The sequence below is a fragment of the Haliotis asinina genome, unplaced genomic scaffold (genome assembly GCF_037392515.1).
Source record: "Haliotis asinina isolate JCU_RB_2024 unplaced genomic scaffold, JCU_Hal_asi_v2 scaffold_20, whole genome shotgun sequence".
Lineage (NCBI taxonomy): Eukaryota > Metazoa > Mollusca > Gastropoda > Lepetellida > Haliotidae > Haliotis > Haliotis asinina.
In genome coordinates, this window is record NW_027133892.1 from 661,987 (window position 1) to 681,002 (window position 19,016).

A 19,016-nucleotide genomic window follows, 5' to 3' on the forward strand; every position below is an offset into this window, starting at 1 on the left:
GGGGTCCACAGTCAGGTGATAACAAGTTCGACCACAAGACACGTCTCATATGGATAGGATGGAAAAAGAGATCGAAAATGACATTACTCTAAACTACAGTCTGTAAATAAGTAAACTAATTAATTAAGAGTTTAATCTAAACTGGGACCGGAGGACTTCATCCTTCATGGAAATGCTTTTTCTCTAGATTTAGATGACATGGTAGATATAAATTATGAAGTTAAATAATGTATTTAGTGTTCTTCCTAACCCAGATTCGGAAGTTATAACTTCCAGGACAAATGCTACAAATTTAAATGGTACCATAAACCTGACAAAATTAAGAGAGGCCTAGCTGCCAAATTGGTGTCACCTCTTCATGTATAATCTCCCAAAGCTTAGTGCTGGCAATGTTTTTCATTATAATTGTCAATATTTGAAAGAGGACTGCCTCCCTCTGATTGACAATAGATGTTATAGAGAAGTTTTTAGTGCATGGTGGCATTTTATATCTGAAAGCCATTCTAACCATGACATAGATGATATACTTTCAGAAAGTCTATGGTACATCAAAAACAATTATGTTGGAGGTAAACCAATGGCTTGACAAAGGGGTGCGATGTAAAACGACCTATTTCATTCTAGCATCAAAATACACCCTTCTGAAAACTTTGTAAGACTTTTCAAGCTGAAAACTGACTTTGTTAATGTGTGAGTCTTATTTTATCAATAAAAATATTTGAAATCACTCAATATACCTTTTGAAAACCTGTTTAAAATACCATTTCCAACTCTACCAACAAGTAATAAACACCTCCCTAAAGATGTACAGGGGGCACAACGCTCTTACAAAATATTTTTGACTGACGCTACTTACAGAAAATGGACATTGCCAAAATGGGAACAAAATGTTTTTAACTAATGAAGGGCTATCCCATGACTGGAAAAACCATAATAAGATTCCTTTCAGATGTACAAATGACGCTAAATTGCAGCGGTTCTAATCTGCAATAATACATCACATCTTGCCAACAAATGCACTGCTGTCTAACTTTGGATATGAAGACAACTCAAAATGCAGCTTCTGTCAACACAAAAGTGTGTTACATGATCACATTTTCCGCTCTTGTAACATCACACATCTGGCAAAAACTTGAAATCTGGCTTAAATGTAAAGCACATATCAATATTAAAATACCACAAAGAGGTACTTCTTGGTACTCCCGATAAAAATAATGATCCTCTAAACATTATTATCAGTATCTTCAAGAACATCATTTTTGGAAGCAGATTTTCTTCATTTCACAATTCATTTCACATTTATAACACTGGTGAGTGAGTGAATTTAGCTTTGTACCACACCCAGCGACATTCCGGCCATATGGCAATTGACTGTAAATACTTAAGTGAGTGTGGGCCAGACAATCCAGTGATCAACAGCAAGATCTTTGATCTACGTATGTGAACCAATGCCACGTGTCAACAAAGTCAGCGAGCCGTACCAACCGTTCCCGTTAATCTCCTATTACGACAAGCAGGGGTTACTCAAGATGAATATTCTAACCCGAACCTTCACGGGTCTAAAACTAGAAACTAGTAAATATATGTTATTTTTGTTTTTGTTGCCATGAGCTGTAGCTGAGAAAGGTGGTCAAAAGAGCATGCATAACGGTTCTGTTCCGCCTTGTGTTCTCTGCAGTCTTGGGTCCGAGTTCCCTGAAACGGACGAGTTCTACAGGTTAAGTGTTCTGACCACCATGACTGCAATATAAACCCAAAACATAACACATTTATCGATTGGTTCAAAAGGTGACTCTCGTTTGGGTGTTTAGCACTGAAATGTACCTTGTGATGATCGCTACCCCGCACACTTTCATACCAGTCGATAAAATCTAATAACGTCACAGTGCTTACACGAGTGGAACCAAGACGAGGAAGAGAAGTGTCTTGCCGCACAGCTCTCTTCGATGCAAAGTGTTCGATGTAATCAGGGATAACGATGAATTCCATCTTGTAAAAGAGAACGTTTATGGCTTAATGGTCTCAGTGTACTTTTTATTGTTTCTGACTTTGAACTGTGTTAATGTAACATGACTGTTTTACCCGTACTGGATACTTTTCGCAGACTTCCCAGTGTTCGACCGTCTAAAAGTAAATTCATTCCAAAGAAATTCAGTTCAGTGTAAAGAAAAAAATGGAAACATTCAAAATTAGAAATATGAATAATAAAAATTATCTTTTAAATCAACAAAACAGTTACTTCCAGTTACAGTTGTTTTGTTTCACATGGTTCTGTGGGCAGATTGTGTGTTGGGGGAAAGGTTATCCAGTCATGTATTGATCGTTCCAATCTACTAGTATTATTCTTTCCTGCATCTTGTTGCATTGGTACAACCCTTCACAAAGGCAATTGACAACAAGAGAGAAATTCAAAGAAAGGACACTATAAACATTTCTTGATTTCTACCTCCAGCAGTATACATTTTGTTTGTTTACCTTTGTTTTGATATTTTTCAGACAAAACTTTTCAGAAAATAATTTGACGTTTAAAACAGAGGCAGATTTTGTTGCTTTTTTTCAAGTTGTAATCATCGAGCAATGCCTGTTGTGACTGTAGACTGTCTAGTTCCTCATCAACATCCTTGTTGCATGACATCATAATAGAAGCACCTTTTAATATCCATTAGCAATCTATGTTACAAGCAGGGTCGACTGTACAGTTTTGATTTTATTATAGGCATAAGTTTCCCCGCAGTATTACAGCTAGCTGTACGATATGATCTGAAGAATCGAGTCTGGACCAGACAATACAGTGATTGTCACCATGCGAGGTCAGAGCATGTGTTTAGGAATCTCTATTAAAAGACAGACTAATAAAGGTCTATATGTGGTGCTTGGCACGCTCAGGTACTGTGAAACAAACGCGATTTTGAACGTGGTAGGGACATTAAATATCTTCACATTTTCGAAATTGGTTTTGCCACATACTTTCGTAATTTTGACTTGTTGGAATGCTGTAATAATGCCAAACATGACATTCTGAATGTCTTAAAATATCCGTTAGCGAAATAACACATTCTGCTACATAGTCAAAACCTTTTACAAGCTGGGTGATGGCTTCAATCAGCGGTACAGCCTACTAATCGTGGATACCACGAAATATAACAACTGTCTACCTTGAATCTTACCAACTATAGGTTCTAAAGTTTGCGCATGTTTGGAATGTGTACATAACAGGGCATTAATTTTTTTTTTTTTTTTTTTTCTTTTTCATATTTTTTTAAAGATTATTTTGTTACTCACTGATCATTCTGTGCAAGTAGTCCTGGAGTTACTAAGAATTCTGCCAAATGCTTCCAAATGTACGCCAAGAGGAATCAGGGCCATACTGTTGGTGGGTTTTTTTTATTTGAAAATCACCTATTTTTAAATAACGTTTTTAATCAGTAGTGATTTATATAGACTTGAAAGGTGTTTTGAAACATGCTTATTATTTTATGTAACTGTGTCAGAAACACTTTACATTTTTCTTGAGCCTACACCAAGCTGTGCAGAGGTGTCCAGCAAAGACAGAAAGAGTGACTGAGTTGCTGTTTCACTGATAGAGCCCAAAGTAAATTCAGTTAGAAGAATATGTTGCTTTCTACGTGGCAGTATTTTTAGATTTCTACAAACGTTCCAGGATAGGTGAAACATTTTGAGGAATTAAACTGATGTTGATCCAACATTGGGCCAAGGTTTCTTTGCCGATGCTGGGCCAACGTTGACCGGCAGCTATGAGAACCTACAGACCTTAGCAGCTGCTGGCCCTGATTAAACTCTCCCAGAACTCAATAAAATACAACAACGGAACCAACTGTTTAAAACATGATTCATTACGGAAAATACAACACTACAAATTTACTGCAAAACAAAAGGACTCCTACAAGCTTGAAACTGCAAGTCCAACATGAAATGGATTTACCACGACCAGCCGGCAACAAATTCAAGGTGGTGAAGATGATCAAGTGACGTATGTTATCATCTGACTCAATACAAACACATGAATGGAACCAGAAAATTCAGCCATGAGTCCACTTGTGTATAAAGTATTGACTGACTTGGCCATAAATCATTTTCTTTATCATACTTGTACAGTGGTAAACATACATCTAGGACACATACATTTTATATCAATGTTATGATTAGGAAATCCAAGTACAAATGTAATTTCAGTTATTTTGTTTGTATTTACATCCATGTTCATGTGGAATTTAACTTAACCTTAACACTGTGGGAAAATAGTATTCAGCAGGCAGGAAACAACAATCTTCACATATTTTGGTCTGACGCGGTCGGAGGTTGACGCTCTATATAACCATTAGACCATGGAGGCGGTTTACATGAAAGAAGAAAGGTAGCTACTGATACCTGGTTTGATCTTACAATACACACAGTCTTGTTGTTCATAGAGAAAAAACGCTCACTCATTTTATCAACCACTGGATTGTTTTAACAAGATTCTGTTAAACATTTCTAAATCCTATCATGAATCTAGCCATCAATTATATATATATATATATATATATATATATATATATATCCAATTGTCTTGTCCTTTTAAACAAAAGGATTAACGAAATTATCCTTAGCCTTTATAAACCTGAATAAATTTCTCAGCATAAGGCGTTGTAAAGAGGGTGGATGATTTCAAACAGTTGGTGTGCCATTTAAAAACGTGACAAAGGAACCAATATTTTCAACATTAATTATAGATAGAAAAATAAACCTATCATTGATTATAGATAATAGTACCAAGGAGAAAATTGCACAATATTTTGAATTATATTATGCCCCACACAAGTATCATTTTCATACTGAGTGGCATGGCGACCCAAGGTGACACATGTGCGCGTAAGAAGCGAAATGTGTTTGAACGGATTTCTAGACATGCAGGTATAATATGATACCACATTTGAAAAAAATAAATATGATGGCCTAATATGTCTCAAAAAATTTATGTCTTATATAAAATTATAAAATTAAAGTAAAAATTACAGAATAAATATACCAACTGAGGGACCGTTCATTATTGCTGTGGGGAGATAATGATACACATGGAGGAGCGTGAACCACGTGACTGCCCCGATCCTATGATTTACATGCCAAATAAGTGACACTCCTGACCCAATTCCCAAATTTTTTAAACATAACTGTAGGCTCTAAATGTACAAAGATTGATTGCGTCTGTATCCCTAGTACATGTGCACACAACTGATGACCTTTCTTCCTCCCCAGTACAAATCAGTAAGGCTCGAATGGCAAATCCTCTGAAGATGGTAAGAATGGAAAAATCTCAACTCTGACAATAACGTCAAAATAGAAAGAGGAAAGTGCTCCCTTAAACGCTTGTCCGACGTACTAAATTGGTACAGAGTTTGTTGGCAGGAACAACAAAAGGGTTTTACTGGGAAAAGTGGTGGCATCCAGTTATGATGAAGTTTGCCATTCTGATTCACAGTCAAAGCCCATCCGCATATCGCTCTCCCAGGGAACCTGGAGTGCTGTAATTACCTGCAGTCTACTTTGAGAGACTATACAAACTATGTTCACCCCCAAATCTGGTTTTCAGATGGAAGTATTTGAGGAACTCAAGAGGATCGCAGCCCAGTTTGATGACAATCAGCGAGGGTTTGCTTACTGCCTGACTAAATTGTGATTAAATCAGGAGAGCGTGTTGGTTTCATAGATGAAGCTCAGAGAAGTAGCAAGTCTGCACAAGAAGACCATTTGGCCACCCATGCACTTGTGTTCATTGTTGTAGGTATATCAAGATGAGCATAGGCTACTTTCCAACAAGAACTGCAACAGCAGATGAGATTTTTCCACTCTTGTGGTCAGCAGTTGGACTTCTGGAGTGTGTCAGCAACGTGAAATTTCCTCTATATCGTGTTGTGTTATCATTTCTATAAAAAAAAAAATTGCACTAGTACTTAATCATGAATATAAACCATTGTGGGTTGCACGGTCATGAGCATTTGAATGACATGAAAAACTAGTATTTGGGTACATGAAAGGAGACAATTGCCTCTAAAACTACAAGCAGGGCTCCAGATAAGGGCCATATAACAAACATAAGGTTTATAAACAGCAAAACAAGTGTCACATGCTACAATTAACAACTTCGCAAAGCCATTGTGAAATATTCAGTCAGACAATGGGGTTGGAGATGTCTTCATGAATACTGTGTTACATGTTATATCTTTTTTATATTTTTAGGTCATTGCATCTACCAGTGATAAGGCCAGTCCAAACCAGAGGTTGACTTGACTTCATGACAGCATATTTAAGGCACAGAACTTGTTTGCTCCTGACAGGTGTCTGTATTTCTTCTGAGGTGCCCATCATTTGGTGAAGACTGTAAGGAATAATCTTGCATCATCTGGCTGGAGTAAAAATTCCAAACGTATGTGGGTATGTCATGTTATTATTAAGACATATTTATGTAGGACTCCATATTTATTTTAGAAGTCATATTAATCATAAAAAATATTTGACTTTAATTGTAACTACATGACATGTAACTACAAGACAGGTAGAATTATATTTTCACAAATTGTGCAGCCACTATTGTTTTTGTAATTTCTACTTTACAAGATGAGCTGTACAAGGTATATCATAAGGAAATGTGAAGGTTCTATTAATTTATGAAATAGCACGAAATTTCATCATGTTATTTCACCTGTATTAACTTGACAAGGACACATTTCACCTTGAAAAGTGTTAAATTCCGAAATTATTAAACATGCAACTGGAAATCACTGAATATTGCAATTTGTTATCTCAATCAGAATGAAGGCTCTGAGCTGCTGTGGGAGCACATATCCCGATTGTATGATGACGACTGTCCCAGATAGCACGTCGGTGGTGGGCCACCTATGGCGTGTCCAGCTGATCTTCGATGGCCCAGTGGTGTCACCGTCGGCGAAGCAGTGACCCACTGGTGGCAAGCCGCTACATTAACGGAGAGTTTGTGTGTTTTGTATCCGGATTAAGGACATGATAAAATTATTATATCAGGCGCAAACCTTTAAATACAAATACATTTTTATTTACTGAATTTTGAGACATGCAGTTTTCACATCTATGATGAAAATAATTTTCATTTCTTTGCGAAGTATGTGTTACTGCAGCTGAAAACTCACTGACTCACTCCCTGAAGGAAATTTCAGTAATTAAATGGATAGATTTCAGGAAATTATCACATTCAATGAGTAATTACTGAAGTCTTTGCAGTGATACTGTCACTTCAGGACCGGTTCTTATGACATATATAAAAGTGGCCACCAATTTACATAATCATTTTGGTTATGGATTAAGCATAAAATTTGCATTAATTCCTGTTCTTGACAATGTATTTCTGATTGAGTAGGCCTGTCCGTAATTTAATTTTACAAAGTTTCATATAAATGTCAATATGATGTTAATGAAAGAGATGGTTAACAAAGGTAATGATTAATTAAGGATATTTGTATTTAATTTAGGGTTACTAACTTACTAATACATGAATTATGTATAAAAGTAACCTCTTGCTGTATAGATTGTATAACAGACTGCAGTTCTAGGTGTCACAAGATATTCAACGTCATGATCTTAATTTATCATAAATTTATTTGCGTACAACTTGAAGTATATCATATATATTTCAGTGATTTCGTCAAGTTAAAGATATTAATATCAGTAGTTTTCCTCTCTTATTTTAATTATGTTCAAAACTCCAACTGGCCTTCATTAAAATATATTCGTGATTTATAACAATCATTCATGAATTTGGAAAGTAATTAACCCATGGTAAATTGTGAGTATGTGTAATTAGTACTCATCCCAGTCTCAAGCAGGTGGGGGGTGGGGGGTCTCATAGTTGTAAACTGTTCGCTCATCACGCCGAAGACTCGGGTTCGATTTCCTGCATGTTACAGGTTCTGATGTTTCCCGTCGTGATATTGCTGGAATGTTGCTTAACCAAAACCACACGCATTCGTTCATTAAAAATCAAAAAACGGAAATAATGTATGGACACTGATTGTTTATTCTGATATATTTATTAATATTTTATATGGAAAGATCATAGATATCAATTTCCAATTTTGAGTGGGTTCCTGTGTACACTGCGACTGCCTTGTCTGTCCAATTAAAACGCAAATCAGTATTTTAAAGTACTGCACCTGAAACAATAGGAAATCATATTTACATTAAATGTTAGGGAGTCCGAAGGTTTATACCATATTTTATTAACAGCTAAAAGGAATGTGTTATCACTTAATTATTTTTTTAATCTTCTCAATGAAGAATGTATTTTTGTCAGGGTGACATTTTCGAAAGCAGTTCAACGAATTGAAAAACACTAGTAGAACACTTCCTCTCATATACGGTAGGAAAACATCACAGAAGCAAAACAACAGCAACAACGACGCCGTTTTAAATAAATAAATAAATCAGAAGATATATATAATTCCAACGTTGGGACAATGAATGCGACGTACCAGTTATATTCGGACAATTGGCGTCAGGCCCGTTGACTTACATGTTAGGTCGGTGTTGTATGCATACTTTTCATGAATTGAGTTGGGGACAGATGTTTTCTAAAATTTGACAGGAAATTGTGAAGTTATATATGCACTGCACGCACAATTTCAGGTTTTATTATAAAACTTTTGTATTGTTCCACAATGGACAATCACAAAGGCAGTCATGTTAATTAGTTCACGGTACTGTGTATGTTTGTTAAATTGTTGCCTTTCGATAAATAAACAACGGAAAATTAAGTAGAATTTTGTGACTGAAGTGGAGATGATTCCTCACAAAAATGTGCAAAATCTGACTTAATTGGATCTTTAAATTATTAATTAAATTAGTAAAAGAAATATTTATGCTACACCAAAGTAACACGTAAGCTTTTAAAAATTACAAGTATGCGAATATCACTGGCATGGATCGGTCGATCCAGTTCTTTCAAAAACAGAGGTCATGAGGCAGAACTGTTAACGATTCATCACCTTCAATTTTTTCGGCAATCGAATTATCTCTTAAATTTCTTGTAAATGAATGTGTTAGGGTCGCTAATTATATTCTCGCCTATCCACAACTTCGTTTTACCGTAAACAACGTGTTTCATTACGCAAATATATGTAACAACGTTGCATACCTTTATAGCAACATTGTTACAGCATACAAGCCACTGACGGACCGATGAAGTCGTGTTATCTGGGGTTGGCAGCAACTGAGGTGCACCCGCCTGACAGCGGAATATGTCCATATCACACCACAGTCAGTGATGCGAGTGTACCTTGCAGCCCGGGTAGGAACTTACTCATTGTGTGAGTGTTAGGAATCCAAATTAATGTTATTATATAAATTTCTGTACAAAATATACATTATTATAAGAAATAAAGTTATGTTTACTTCAGGTATTCAGTAATTCTGTTGGAAGAGTCTTGCAAGTGTTTGGGGGACCTGAAAGTCAAGAAACAGCCAAATTTGTCCTTTTTGATGGATAATTGTTTCTGATTGCCTTCATGTAAGCTCTGTCAAAGAATGAGACTGGGAAAGTGTTGGGAATCGGTTGAAATGTCATATTAGATGCTTGCTTCATTGCCAAAGAACTATCCGTGAAAAAATGTTGCTCAGCATTCCAATCCAGCTTCTTGTTGCAGATATTTATACCATGATGCAGCTTGCTATTTGTACCACGATGCAGCTTTCTATTTGTACCATGATGCAGCTTGCTATTTACACCACGATGCAGTTTGCTATGATAAGGTGATGAGTAATAAATCAAGAGCATAAACTTCCTTGAGTCTTCAAGAAATATTCATCCATGACGTTTCAGTTTGTGCATTAAAATTTCTAAGAAACACACGTTTTCAGGCCCTGACAATTTCAAAGATATGCTCCATCATGTGTTTCAAACTATGAAACAGTAGTTTGAAAATCGTTTGTATTCTATTATGACAGATGTGATCGATTGCTTGGACGTTTAGCCACTGAAACCAATCTTCGATTATTTTCAATTTTTTTTGTGAACACCACCACTGATAACCACATCAACTTAATTCATTTGATTTTTTGCTCATCTGGACAGAAGGTCCAATGGGTTTGTATTATGTACTGCTAGTTTGTCATGAGCATCTGTAAACATCTTTTCCACCAGAAACTAGAACAGTTACGAAACTGAAACTAGGCAGACATGTTCCCATCATAAGGTTTTTCATAGGCATACTGACCTGTGTTCCATTTCACCACATTTGTGTAAGTGTAAGATCTTGTAACTTTCCTTGCAGCATTCGTACCTCCCATGTCGTGGTTTTGGGGGTAAATGCTACGAGAAGAGTAACGAGATCTTAGGTTTACGAGGGCTTTGTGACATGGGTGAGCAACTTTTGTTATGTGTCAATTTATCCAGAAATCATTCCCTTTTTCATTGACATATCAGGTAGGTATTGGAACCAAACAGTATTAATCGTCCCTGCTGATTTTGATAGTTATTTCGTTTTCATTATTTTATGTGTCCCAGCTGAGCTACTGCCACTATTTTCCTGAATTAATATATTAAATTACTGTTTCAGATCAGTGACTTACGGAGTAACTAAGCTTGCGCATATCTACTTCCTTTCAGAAGATGTGATGATGATCGCTTCTGTGTGAGTTTTTGTTTTACTTTTGGTTGACCTTCAGAAGAATGCTTTATTCAGCTTCATTTTCATTTCAGTTTCTAGCTGAAGTTTTCCTGGGTTATATTGAAAAGTGGCAAGCATCTGTCATGACACAAAGTCAGAAAAGAATAACATGTTCCTGACTCATCAAACCTACGAGGGCCTCAAAACAACAGGTTAAAATTTTACACGAAAGTCATTTCTTCAAAATATAACTTAATACATGAAACGATTATAAAATTCAAAATTAATGTATAACATAAATTATTGGTTCAGTCAACTCTAACTAACAAATTCTGTCAGCTTTTCATTTTGGAAGACATTGGTGCATGGGAATACGGGCTGAGAATTCAACCCTTTGGAGATTTGGGTGCGTTACAAAATGTCATTCCAGACCTGTTTCATACTGATGTTTATTTAATACTTCAGACCTGTTAGAAAGGTGTTTACTCTATCAAATGACTCCAGCATTAATATGGTAACCTTTGCCCAATTATTAAGCCATTTTTGTGTCAAAAAATGTTGCCATAGTATTATATGAGGGAAATTTTCTTTCTAATTCAGCTATCAAGAAAATAAACTTTGGACGCATCAAAACCTTGCCCTTGCCATTCAGCCACGAGGAAATGTTCGCCACCAGAAGAGGACACATGATGCTGAAGTCGATGATGCTCCCTTGTCCAAAATAAAGAGGAATCATAAACTTCTGGGTGATAACACGACATGAGTCATTCATATGAGTTTATTTATTGAGCAACAAACAAAGGTATGTGCAAAGGCCCACTTTCGCGATTTGGTAAGCTGTGTTATGATTGGTCGATCTCACAGGTTACCTTACCATCAGGTTTTGTTAGACTCATTAGTGGAGTGTAACGAAAAGTACTGAGGATAAGTTTACTTACACTACATTGCTTGCCAAAAGAAAGCAATATTTGACAATATTTGATAAAAATCTACTAACCTATGCATAAAATCAATTGTAAGTTAAATATGACATTATCACTGATGTCACCAGTGCTAGTGTTTGATCCTGATTTCAGTGCTGTACAAAACAATGGCAATTAGACTTTCCACTAGCTTCACACTGATTATACTTCAACTCAACTGTCAAATGTCTGAATTACTTTGATAGCTTAGCTCGCAATGATCTGTCCTTGCTTGATGCCCTTGTCTTAGCGCGGACTCCATACAGAATGATTTTACATCTATGATGGACACGGGTTTTGAAATACATGTGTATTGTTTCAGTAAACACGTTTTCCTTTTTTGCATCATCAGTCAGAATTATATGTTATGTTATAGAAACAGGATTGAATGATCTGGTTTTTCAGACATGCTGAATAATAATCCATTTCATTTGTGGATTTTGAGGTCAAGTCTGGGAAACTATCTCTAAACACTTGTTCCATTTCTTCAAACATCTTTCAGTGGCTTCAGCGTTAATGTTGGGACCCGTGAAGGTCCCGGGCTAGAATAGGCCTTCAGCAACCCATGCTTGCCATAAAAGGTGACTAGGCTTGTCGTAAGAGGCGACTAACGGGATCGGGTGGTCTGACTAGCTGACTTGGTTGACACATGTCATCGGTTCCCCATTGCACAGATCGATGCTCATGTTGTTGATCACTGGATTGTCTGGTTCAGACTCGATTATTTACAGACCGTCGCCATATAGCTGGAATATTGCTAAATGCGACGTAAAACTAAACTCACTCACTCAGTTTATCCCTAGATTTAGCAAGTAGTAATGTGATTGGCTCTGGGGAAGATGTGTCTATAAATGTTGATAGAATGTCACTGTTAAATGTTGTTTTTTCTTAATGACGCAACCACCAATGTAAGTCTCCTCTTCTGTGATGGGACTGATATTCTTTGTCTGACAATGACTTGAATGTTGATCGACAAACTGCCTGAAGGTTTGAAGTGCCAGCCACTGGGTGAGCTTGTGGCCTTGAGTGATAGCCTTGACTTCAAGTAATCCACCTAGAGGCAAAAAATGTTGTCATGCAAATTTCAGGAAATATTAATATATGATTGATATAAAAAATGTGGGTTTTCCTTATACCTTTTTATTTTTCTTTCTTCAGTGCACTCATTTCTCAATTTTAGAATCTGAGAAAAACACTGATGTCTTGGGTATACATTTCATAGAGTTTTTAACATGAATTACCATTTCATCTGTATTAACCCATGTAATGATGTTATGTTGTATGGATTATGCCCCCAAAAATGGTTTGGTTGAACATAGAGGTGGTCTGTCAGCCTGTACTCATTGCTGGTCGTCACAGTATCTCAGAAGCTATACATGCTGGCTTTACAAAATGCATATGCATGGCAACATGAACCCATAGATGTCTGACCTGTGCAGGTTGTAATTGATGTTCAGGATTCCATGCTTGTCGTAAAAAGGTGACTAATGGGATTAGGGTGGTCAGGCTTGCTGATTGGTTGACACGTCATTGTATACCACTTGCATAGATTGATGCTAGTGGGGTTGATCACTGGATTGTATGGTCTACATGCGTTTATTTACAGACTTCCACCTTATATATGCAATATTTAAGAATGAGGCGAAAACTGAACTGACTGTATGTGCCTTTTGGGGAATGGAATTAAATATGAATTCTATTTTTTGCAATATCCATGGAAACTTGTTTCCACTACGAATTTGAGGGTGTCATTTTTTCTTCACTTCTTCCTTGAAATTATGTATGATTGCTTGACCAAACCTCTTACACATGCCAATCATGATCCCTAGATGCATTGTGTTGCAGTCAGATCTGCATAATAATTTTATGTTGTGTGGTTTCCATGGAAACATGAGTGAAAGTAATATCTGGAGGGTGGCCATCTTGTTCCCTGCATCTATAACTATCTTTATGAACATTTTGGGGTAGAGGGCATTTGTCATTACATGCTGACTCTTCCATAAAAATGGGAAGGGTAGTGTTTATTGCTTTAATTTTCAACAGAATAAAATAATTGACATTTTCAAAATTATTTTGAGCAAATAGACAATAATAGAGCTAGGGAAGGGAAATAGACCGGGGCAAGCACTGGTATAACCACTTATTTTGCCATGTATATGTACAGATAAATGCCTTACCAGTTGGATATTTTGCTCTAGAAGAAGGCTAGTAAGGTTAGCATATCTTTGGAGTCACTGTGTTATTTTTTAACTTTCCACTATCATTAAGTTGTTCCAGTAATTCAACAGTTTTAAATAATGCAATATGCGTTTTCGTCTCTTTCCTTTATGGAATTAAGTCACATTGTAAAATTTTGTTTTCATTGTACATTCACACTTTGAGTTAGAGAATTAGCATTCTCAACTGGCAAGGGAACTCTTGAAATTCTTTCGCACTCTGTGGATATGTGAGATACATAAACTGTGAGAAACTCATACCAAATGCCACTTTGTAGTAGTTTGCTATTGTCCTTTCTCTGTTAACGCCACTGATTTTTTAATCCCAGGAGAGGCACTTTTCAAAATCGTTCAGCCATGGGTTGCTGACTTTGGATACTGAAAGTTATGTTTTTAAGTAATGAAATTTAATTTCAGTGGATTTAACAATACTGATGATGTAATGAAACATGAGATTCGTAGTGACTGACAGTTTTTTCTTACGCATGTGGCTCCTAGTTTAACTGGTACTTGCAGACACTGGAACCTTTTGCTGTGATAATTTCTGACAAGTAATAGATACATTTTACCATTCTCACAGTTGTTTTCTAGTGCCTTTGCTGCTTTGTAGAAGGAAAATGCTGGGGTTACATTGTTAAGTTCAGACTGAAACCACTCCGTCACAGTTGATACCTAAAGTATTTTAAGAGTACACAAATAACTTCTCAATCTTTTAATTAATGGTACATAATGAACAAATAATTGTTGTTCTGCATCACTAAACACCTTAAAATAATAAAGAAAATCGTGGCCTGAAAAATTCTTTTCTCTGTACGTTCATTTCTGTTTTATCAAATACTTATTTTACTCAGTTTCATTACTCGGAAGCCTCACCTGAATTGATGTATCAGCATCTATCTCTATACTCTCCTGAGATTCATCCATCATTGTGTTTAAAATTTCACCCATTTCTGGCTGTTCATTTGAAATGAAGACACATTTAGATATCTGCTGTAATAATCATGTCATGTCAGGAAGTAGTGAGTAAAAATGGCCAGTAATCTTTGGTAGATCAGCGAGTCTCCACTATGATATATTACATGATAAGTATTAATTCTCTTCATCGATTTATCTAAATGTTAGTGACCCTGTGAAGTAAACCAGAGAAAAGAAACTTACGTTTAATACTGGTCAAGGCGAAATAATTACTCATCTGATTCAGAGCGATTTAAATAGGCTGTATATTTTAAAGATTGCCAGCTTAACAACCATGAAAGTTAGATCTACAGTAGATCTAGTAATTGGACATAAGTGTTCGTCACTTGGCGTAATTTCCATAGATGCATATGTACATTATTTAACGTCCCATAAATGCTTGTGAATTCTCACGTGATTTGGGAGTGAACTACGCTTCAAACACAAAGTTTCGGGTTATATTTTGCTTGAAAATACAGATAGCCAAAAGCCGCGGTGCGGTCCTATATACGCATCGCGGCTCTCGGCTCTGCTTCACCCTTCGGATTGGTACATGGAAGATATAGACTAACTGACAGAAAATTTTGATTGAAATTATGTACTTCATGCCGAAATGATTTCAAATGGACCTGCATGGGTGAACGACGTTCAAACAAAAACTCAACTGATATCGTAATATAATTTATGCAATACGTGAAATATCACGAAGTCAGGAAATCACGTCAAGTGTTAACTGTCATTCCTTATCAAGGCATACATCCGACCGTTAGTGCTGATCTTTATTTCAGTAATTTTTCTGACAGTTTTAAATCATTTACAATAGATATTGATCTTATTTATTCTTTAGCTTATCCATGACATTAGAAGACTCTGCCATTGCCGCACCAGTCAACCGGAAGGTTAAGAACCCAAACTCTGTGAAGTATCACGTACGGAACCTCTTTGTATTGATGTCACGCAAATCTCGCGAGTGTTGGCATTCCTGTCTTTCTCCAGTTCTATGGACAAACCCATATCCCTACATGTATAGAAATGAAAGCCCGCATTTCAGAGGTGTCAACCGGTTTCCAATTCTTAGCACGTGAATGTACTTTCAACGTGTCCATATTTTCAGCTATACATTGAGCTGCATACCTGTTCGTTCCAGTGACAAGCAAGTCAAACAATTCATCACTGAAAAAGAGTGAAAAAGCATCATACTCTCTTAAATTTTCACCTGTATTTCTTGGCCCAAGATGGATCGACAAAATCTTGTAGCAATGGCGTTTCACTCACTCCGACTGAGGGGTCCTACAAAAATTCTCCTTCATCGTCCCCAAGGTCCAAATTTTCAACTTCTTCTAAATATATGTCCTCGATCCCGAAAAAGTCTTCCTCACCTTCACTATCCGAGTTTCCGGAAAGTTCGCGGAAGCCATTATGCAAATGTAAATCCTAGATCTATTTCGGGTCACAAAAATACAGAAAATATTATAAAGACTAAGGGAGATTTCTATGAACCCAGGTCATTGAAGAGTAAACAAGTGAGGCTGTTTAAAATTGCTAATTACGTAATTTCCTAATTATTTGGCAGGAAAAAACTGCATTATCATTTAGGTATATGTAACATTTGGTCATTGCAACCTTTGGCCCTTATTGCGTTGCATGTATCTTTTAGATTTTATCAAACGTTTTTAATTTTATTAGCTAGGACATGTGGTTATGTGTGAACGTGATTCAACAACAAATTAGCGAGTTAGCCACGCCCACACGTGTCATTCACGCATGTCACCAGCTGGCCATTGCCGATGTGTTCACGAATTGTGTCCATAAATCCAATTGTGAATATTAGGCTTTTACTATGAAGATAACTGATAAATATGTCTCTGAAATCGGGAAAACGAAACTAAAAATTCTAAAATGGCGAAAAACGGATTTTCAAAACATGTTGATGTGTTTGTTTACCACCGTTGCCATGACCGTTTCCATGTCAGCCAGTCGATGATGTAACAACCGTTCTCGTGTTTGCGATTAATATCTTCACATGAAGTGGTTACTTGTTGAAAATAAATTTTGTTTCTGATTTCGTAGTATAGAAAATAACAGATTTTGGTCAATTAAAAATATGACTGTATGTAGCTGAACTTGAAGCGCCCCACATAAACAATGGCCGTTGCGGGAGCGTTTTGCCGATAAAATTAGCTAATACATTTTTTCACTCGTGGGAGTTTCGTTTTGAGGTACAAAAACTTCTTAAACTTGATATATTTAGCAAGCTGAGACTTTGTTCATTCCATACGTAATTCAAGCCACACGTAAATCGTGTTTGGTAAATAGTTGCAAGTTATGTTTAGGGATGTCATTAGGCTACTGTTCTGTCGAATGGGTTCGACGGCAGCGTTGAGAGGATTAAGGATCAAAGAGATATGAGACTATCATGATGAACTGAATATTAAGTAGGCACATCAGCTGACCTCCTAGCCGGCTCTGGGAACAGACATTTTGTGAATTTTGTAAACATGCTAACTCCATAATGGGAAACAGGTGAATGTATTGGAGATTCACAGACAATGCTGACTCTAATCAGTACATGAACACATGGGAAAACTAAGCTGAATCTGCTCAGTACATTAGCTAACAAATAACTAGCCTTCAGCTTGTTTAGACAGGATAAAACTGTTCTATCCAAAGAACAATGGGGTAAGACCGGTTTTGCTTAAAACGTTGCAAAAACACATGTTGAGGACCTTCCCAGTGGCATCCATAATCTGATGGATTGGTAAACCCCGACCTGAGGCTGCACTAGTTGATGCAGACCGGGTGCTGTGTACAGGGAAGGGGGTAACATCTATATCAGAGTCTCGCATCGCAGTCTTTAGCCACCTGGCGATAGTCTCTGTACCTACAGCTTTGTGTCGCTTGGAAAAACTGACCAACAACTGAGGAGTAGACCCAAGGTCAACGGTTCTTTCTAAATACTCTAACAAACACTTGACTACACATACATTCTCTACTTCTAAATTAGTCAATACAATGGGTTACAAGTGAAACCTTGGTCTGGACTGTTTTAGGAGATCAGTCACTCTAAAAATGACTTTGTCAGCACTAACAGTCATGTTGTCCAGTTTAAGGCACTGTAAGGTTTGGGATCTCTGACCAGTAATCAGTGCTAATAACATGGCGAATTTCAATTTTAAATCTTTCAGGGATAACGGGCTGTTCAAACCCTTCTGATCTAGAAATGTCAGTATTAAATTCTCATCCCAGGTTTCCTGGTATCTGGGTAAAGATGGTCTCGAGTTGAAAGCTCCTCTCAAAAATCTTTTTACAAGAACATGTCCTATTGGTATGCCTGAACGTAACGACAAAACAGCAGATAATGCACTCCCGGCTGTATTAATAACACTGTACCCACAACCTTTTTCATACAACTCTGTGAGAAAGGAAATAACTAATATTAGATCTGGATCAAGCGCATTTCTCCCTAATGCACTACAGAACTGCTCCCGCTGAGTCAGATATGTTTGATACTGTTTACAGGTTCCACTCCGCCAAGAATTCATTATAATGGAAATGGATCTAGTGGATAGGCCAAGTTTCTGAAGACCCTCCCCGGCAAGTGGCACACAAGTAGTTCTCTTGTTGTGGAGTGGATGCAACATCTGTGGCTTGTAAGTCAACCCTAGAGTTTTCTTTCCTTTGGGAAGGATCCTGGGTGTTGTGACACACATTTTCATTGCTGCCGAGTACCAACTCAAGGTTGGCCAATTCGGTAAAATCACCAGCCCTTCTGCCTTGTACACCTTGATCTTGTGGATTACAAGCTCCAGGACATTGAAGGGAGGAAAGGCATAAAATTCACAATTTGAATGCGTCAACTAAAAGTGCATCCGGATCAGGACGCCAAGCCATGTAACGAGGTACCTCAGCATTTAGACGGGAGGCTTGAAAGATCTATGGATTCCACAAAGGAAACCTGAGTAATTCTGGCAAATATAGTTTCACACAGCATCCATTCTGTCTCATCCTGGAAATTCCTGCTTTCTCTATCGGCCTCTACATTTTTATAACCAGGTACGGGAGTAGCTGATAACCAAATGCTGTTTGCCATGGCAAACGTCCAGATTTCCTTGGCCATCATATGACAAGCTTGAGATTTAGTGCCTTAAAAGTGATCGACACATGCGACTGCTGTTGAGTTGTCAGTTTTCTAACGCACATGGTTTTCCTTCAAGACTGACACAAACGACTGAAGTCCAAACAAAGCAGCC

The 19,016-nt window shown here is 37.1% G+C and overlaps 1 pseudogene; it reads left to right on the forward strand.

The window, feature by feature from the left end:
• Positions 1-5,276: 5,276 nt before the first annotated feature.
• LOC137269966 (uncharacterized) lies at positions 5,277-11,397 on the forward strand (annotated as a pseudogene).
• Positions 11,398-19,016: the final 7,619 nt, after the last annotated feature.